Below are 7,271 nucleotides of genomic sequence, written 5' to 3'. Positions count from 1 at the left end.
GTCCAACACACGCACTTAGTATGAACAAAACTGCAGTTGCCCAAACCAAGGCGTCCCTTGTTAGCTTACGGAATTTTTCACTCTTTGGCAAACAACCTCTCCTCCTTTTTTTCTGGCTCAACTGAGAAAATGGAAGCTGTCAGAAAAGAACTTCCTCATCATGCCATGACTAAATCTACAAAACCACTAATATCTCCTCCCCATTTTATAACCTCTTTCCACTTTTTTTCAGCAGTGGACAGAGCGTTCCTCCTATCAATGGGCAATCCCTCTACTTCTACTTGGGATCCCAAGGCCTCTTACATTCTCAAGGGCATTACTTCTTCTGTTATTCCCTCATTCTCTACTATCCTCAATCTGGCCCTCATTACTGGATCACTCCCTGGTTTGTAATGCTTCCCAGTATCTCTCATCTTGAAATGATGTTACCTTGATGGAACCTTTTCTCTCCTGGCCACCCTCCTGAGGAAAACTTCTTTAAAGAATTTTTTTCAAGGCTATATCCAATTTCAACTCCTATTCACTGCCGCAACTAAACATGCAGCAACGAAGATCCCGCATGTGGCAACTAAAACCTGGAGCAGGCAAAATAAATAAATAAATAAATATTTTTAAAAATACAGAAATGTGTAAAATCACTTCCTAAGGGTTTCACCGAACTTAAAATAATCTTTATCAAAAGTTATCTTTCACATTCATGTTTATTCATATAAAATTATGAAGAAGTTATGCTCAACTTCCTGGAAAAACAAGAATGGAAAATCCTTGCCTGTAGTAGTTACAGATTTTGTACCTGTGATGCCACAATCAACTGGTTTTCCTCCAACATCGCAGGCCCTCCTCAATCTCCTCTACTGTCTCTTCATTTTTCTGCCCAATCTCTAAATGTTGAAAGTCCTCAGAATTCAGTTCTGAAAATTTTATTTGTCTACTAGCTCCCTAGGTTATTTCAACCATTTTCATGGCTTTATTTATTTTTATAAACTTATTTATTTTTGGCTGTGTTGGGTCTTCGTTGCTGTGCGCGGGCTTTCTCTAGTTGCAGTGAGCGGGGGCTACTCCTTGTTGCGGTGCACGGGCTTCTCATTGCGGTGGCTTCTCCTGTTGCGGAGCACGGGCTCTAGGCGTGTGAGCTCAGTAGTTGTGGCTCACGGACTCTAGAGCGCAGGCTCAGTAGTTGTGGCGCACGGGCTTAGTTGCTCCGCAGCATGTGGGATCTTCCCGGACCAGGACTCGAACCCGTGTCCCCTGCACTGGCAGGCGAATTCTCCACCACTGCGCCACCAGGGAAGCCCCATTGTCATCGTTTTAAATACCATCTCTATCCTGCCAATTCTCAAATTCATATTTACAGGCAAAGCTTTTCCTCCAAATTCAAGAGTCCAACTGCCTGCTTGACATCTACACTTGGAGGGAAGGGGGAAACTTCTTTAACATGGCCAAAATGGAAAAATAAATTTTTTTTTTTGGCCGCGAGGCTTGTAGGGATCTTAGTTCCCCAAACCCAGGCCTCCTGCAGTGGAAGTGCAGAGGCCTAAACACTGGACTTCCAGGGAATTCCCTAAAATAGAACTTTATATTTCCCCAACAAACCTATTATTCTTCTCAGTAATAGCACTAACCACCCAGCAGATAAGGCCAGAAACCCAGAAATCATCCTTGATTCCTTTCTGTTACTACCCACATCCAATCCATAGGCAGACCCATAGATTCTGCCTCTAAAACTATCTTAAATCTCTTCATTCCTTTCCATTTCCACTGTCACTACCTAATCATTATCTCTCACATGTGCTTCCATTCTTCTCTCCCTGCAATTTATTCTTTTCCCTTTCCTAATATTTTATCATAAAAACTTTCAAATGTACAGAAAAGTTAAAAGAATTATCATGGGGCTTCCCTGGTGGCGCAGTGGTTGAGAGTCCGCCTGCCGATGCAGGGGACGCGGGTTCATGCCCCGGTCCGGGAAGATCCCACATGCCGCGGAGCGGCTGGGCCCGTGAGCGGCGGCCGCTGAGCCTGCGCGTCCGGAGCCTGTGCTCCGCAACGGGAGAGGCCACAACAGTGAGAGAGCCGCGTACCGCAAAAAAAAAAAAAGAATTATATCATGAACACCATATACCTATCACCTAAATTTTACAATTAACATTTGCTATCTTGTTAACATTTAGCAAATGTTATCATTCATTATCACAATGTATATCTATCTATCCATCTCTCTATCCATCCATGAATTCAAGTGTTTCTTTTTAAATGCATTTCAAAATAGCAGACATCAGTGCATTTCACCCCTGAACACTTTAGCATGCACATCATTAGCTAGAGTTCAATATTTTGTCTGTGGTACTTTAAATGTTTTATGTAAATTTCATATGTGAATTGTAGAATTTACATAAAATGAAATGCACAAATCTTGTGTGTACCATTTGATGAATTTTGACAAATGTGTTTGACACCAATACTTATTAAGATACAGAATGTTATCATCACCCCCAGAAAGTTCTCTCATACCTCCTCCCAGGCAATTCCCACATCCATCCCTACTGGAAACCCAACCACTAAACTGATTTTTTTTCACCAGAGATCTGATTTGTCTATTCTACAAGTTCATATAATGAAAGTCACATGGTATGTACTATTTTGTATCTGGCTTCTTTTACTCAGTATAATGTTTTTGAGATTCATCCATTTTGTTACATAAACCAGCAGTTTGTTCCTTTTTATTGCTGAATAGTAGTCTACTTCGTCAGTCTCCAGTTGACAAACACCTAGATTATTTACGGTATTTTGCTATCTTGAATAAAGTGGCTACAAATATTCTTGTATACATTTTTTCATGGATGTGTTCTTCTGTTTCTCTTGAGTAAATACTTTGGTGTGATATTTCTGGGCCATGGGTAGGTTTATATTTAGGTTTAACAGAAGAAACTGACAGACCTTTATGCAAATGGTTGTAACATTTTACACTATAGCTGATGATGTTTCAGAATTCCAGTTTCTGCATATACTTGACAATATTTGATGCTATCAGTCTTTTCAGTCTTAATTTGCACATCCCCATCACTAATGAAATTATTTTATCATGTGCTCAGTCATTTGTATATCCTCCTTTGTAAATGTCTGTTCAGATCCTTTGCCCAGGGACTTCCCTGGTGGTCCAGTGGTGAAGAATCCGCCTTGCAATGCAGGGGATGCAGGTTTGATTCCCGGTTAGGGAACTAAGATCCCACATGCCTTAGGGCAACTAAGCCCACGCGCTGCAACTACTGAGCTCGCGCACCTCAACTAGAGCCCACGTGCTGCAAACTACAGAGCCCACGCGCCCTGGAGCCCGCGCCACAACTAGAGAGAGAAAACCCACACGCCACAACTAAAGAGAAGCCAGAGCACCACAACGAAGAGTCCACATGCCACAAGGAAAGATCCCACGTACCTCCACGAAGATCCTGCGTGCCGCAACTAAGACCCGACACAGCCAAAAATAAATAAAATAAATAAATAATAAATAGGGCTTCCCTGGTGGCGCAGTGGTTGAGAATCCACCTGCCAATGCAGGGTCACGGATTCGAGCCCTGGTCCGGGAAGATCCCACATGCCGCAGAGCAACTAAGTCCGTGTGCCACAACTACTGAGCCTGTGCTCTACAGCCCGTGAGCCACAACTGCTGAAGCCCACGCGCCTGGAGCCCATGCTCCGCAAGAGGAGAAGCCACCACAATGAGAAGCCCGCGCACCGCAATGAACAGTAGCCCCTGCTCGCAGCAGCTACAGAAAGCCCGAGCACAGCAACAAAGACCTAACGCAGCCAAAAATAAATAAATAAAATAAATTTTAAAATAATAATAATAAATAAATCTTTTTCAAAAATCCTTTGCCCATTTTCTTCTTAACTGCATTGTCCTTTTATTATTGAGTTACAAAAAAATTTTTTTTTCTTTTTTGGCTGTGCCAAACAGCGTGGGATCTTAGGTCCCCGACCAGGGATTGAACTCAGGACCTCGGCAGTGAGGGCTCGAAGTCCTAACCACTGGACCACAGGGAATTCCCCGGGAATCCTTTATATAATTCTTAATAAAAGACTTGTCAGATAGGTTTTGTGAGTATTTTCTCCCCATCTGTCACTTGCCTATTCATTTTCTTAACAAGATTGTAACCCAGCAGGACCCTATGGGCCTTCCCCAAATCCTCTGCTTTAGCTCCTCTCTGAAGTCCCTAGATAATAGTATCTGATACACATTTCCTGAGTAGTTCTATAGACGTGAAAACCCCCCACCAAATGGAAGATGTTTGTTTTTTTTTTTTGGCCACACCATGCAGCTTGTGGGATCTCAGTTCCCCGACCAGGGATTGAACCTGGGCCACAGTAGGGAAAGCCGGGCATCCTAACCATTAGACCACCAGGGAACTCCCTGGAAGGTGCTAACTACTTGATGATCATGAACACATAGCCCCCAGGCCTGAGGGAGCCTGATTGATGATGTTAACCCCTGTGACACACCCTGTTACCTCACAAGCTGATCACATACCTTGCGACCCCACCCCCTCACCTGGCGAGGCAGGGAGACGCAAGAGGGAAGAGATATGGGAACATATGTATATGTATAACTGATTCACTTTGTTATAAACCAGAAACTAACACACAATTGTAAAGCAATTATACTTCAATAAAGATGTAAAAAATAAAAAACCTTTGCTGAAATCCTTCGGGGAGTTTGGGGATTTTAGAGCATGAGCCCTCCATCCTTCTTGTACTGGCGCCTTATAGTAAATGCTGCACTTTCCTTCACCACAACCCAGTGTCAGTACCTTTACTGCAGTGGTGAGCAGACCCAAGTTTGGTTCGGTAACAAGATCTTTAGATATGAGTAAATTGTAATATTTATGAAGTCTAATTTATCCATTTTTCTTCTATGCTTTTCGCTTTCTGTGACCTGTGGAATCCTTGCCAACCCCTAGGAAGTAGAGATATTCTCGTTTTCTTCTTGAAGTTTATTGTTTTATTTTTCATTTAGGTTTATGATCCATCTAAAATTAATTTTTGTGTGTGGTATGAGGTAGAGAATGAGTCGTGTTCGCCCCTCCCCGTTCCCCCAACCATGTGCATATCCAGTTTTTCCAGTAGCACCTGTACAAAAGACTACCCTTCCCCCATGGTATTGCTTTGGCACCTTGTTAAAAAAAATCAAATGACTACATAAGTACAGGTCCATTTTGGCTCTCTATTCTGTTTTTTTGTTGTTGTTGTTTTCTTTTTTTTTTTTTTTTTGCGGTACGCTACGGAGCACAGGCTCCGAACGCGCAGGCTCAGCGGCCATGGCTCACGGGCCCAGCCGCTCCGCGGCATGTGGGATCTTCCCGGACCGGTGCACGAACCCGTGTCCCCTGCATCGGCAGGTGGACTCTCAACAACTGAGCCACCAGGGAAGCCCCTATTCTGTTCTTTTGATGTTTGTGACTCCTTATGCCAGTATCACATTGTCATGATTACTACAGCTTTATAGTAAGTCATACAGACAGATGCTATATGTCTTTGTTCTTTTTAAAGATTGCTTTGGGTATTCTAGGTCCTTCACATTTCTATATGAATTTTAGAATCAGGTTGTGAATTTCTACAAAGAGCCTGTTGAAATTATGATTGAGATTACATTAGACCTAAAAATCAATTTGAGAAGTACTGATTTCTTTAAAATAGAGAGACTTCTAATATATTAACCTGGTTTATCTCTCCATTTATATAGATTTTCTTTAATGTCTCTCAGCAACATTTTGTAATTGTCAGTGTAAAGCTATTGCATATATTTTGTTAAATTTAAGTATATATATATTTTTTATAAGTTTTTTAAAATTTTATTTATTTACTTTTTTTTTGGCTGTGTTGGGTCTTCGTTGCGGTGCACGGGCTTCTCATCGTGGTGGCTTCTCTTGTTGCGGAGCACAGGCTCTAGGCACGCGGGCTTCAGTAGTTGTGGCTCACAGGCTCTAGAGCACAGGCTCAGTAGTTGTGGCAGACAGGCTTAGCTGCTCCGCGGCATGTGGGATCTTCCCGGACTAGGGCTCGAACCTGTGTCCCCTGCATTGGCAGGCGGATTCTTAACCACTGCAGCACCAGGGAAGCCCTAAGTATATTTTTTGATGCTATTTTAAATGAAATTGTTTTTTAATTGCTTCCTGCTAGTATATAAAAATACAATCCTTAAAGTTTACCTTAGGACTTTCCTGGTGGTCCAGTGGTTAAGATTACACGCTTCCAATGCAGGGGGCACAGGTTTGATCCCTAGTCAGGGAACCAAGATCCCACATGGCGCATGGTGTGGCCAAAAAAATAAGATAGATAAAATTTACTTTATATCCTGAGACTTTGCCAGTAGTTGTTTTGTAGATTCATTAAGACTTTCTATGTAAATAATCATGTCATCTACAAATAGAGGCAGTTTTACTTCTTCCCCTCTGATCTTTATGCTTTTTATTTCACTTTCTTAAGTTCACTGGTTAAATAGAAGTTCTGACACTGGGCATCCTTGCCTTCTACTGATCTCAGGGGGAAAGCATTCAATATTTCACTATTAAATATGATGCTTAGCTGTAGGGTTTTCATGAATATTTCCTATGGTTATCTAATCTATGTAAAAAACAAACCTCCAAAACTTAGTGTCTTTAAACAACAATCTTTTTTTAAATTAATTAATTTATTTTTGTGGCATGTGGGATCTTAGTTCCCGAACCAGTGACCAAACCTGCGCCCCCTGCAGTGGAAGCAAGGAGCCCTAACCACTGGACCGCCAGGGAAGTCCCCAACAATCATTTTTTTAGCTTATGAATTTTCATTTTGGGCAGGGCTCTGTGAGGAAAGCTTTTCTCTGTCCATGAAGCATCAGCTGGAAGCTGGAGGATCCACTTTGAAGATGGCTTACTCAAATGGCTGGCAAGTTGAGGCTGGCTGACAGTTTCTCTACAGGGGCTGCCTGGCTTCCTCACAGCATGTCGTGAGGATTCCAAGAGCAAGCATTCCAAAAGACCAGATGGAAGCTGTTTCAGCTTTATGACGTAACTTCAGAAGTAACACAGCATCACTTCTACTGTAGACACAAGCCCACTCAACCAGATGTAAGGGGAGGGAATGGTCTCTACCTCTTGATGGGATGAGTGTCAATGACACGAGAAGAACATGTGAGATGAGATGTACGGTTGGAAAATTAATCTGATAAAATGCTCTATCAGATTGAGGAAGGTCTACCCTAATGTGATTTTTATAATGTATCAATTTTGAATTTTGCC

The sequence above is a fragment of the Aethalodelphis obliquidens genome, unplaced genomic scaffold (assembly GCF_003676395.1).
Source record: "Aethalodelphis obliquidens isolate GAN/ISIS:26980383/991018 unplaced genomic scaffold, ASM367639v1 scaffold37, whole genome shotgun sequence".
In the NCBI taxonomy this organism is placed as follows: Eukaryota; Metazoa; Chordata; class Mammalia; order Artiodactyla; family Delphinidae; genus Aethalodelphis; species Aethalodelphis obliquidens.
Note: the sequence above shows the minus strand (reverse complement) of the source record.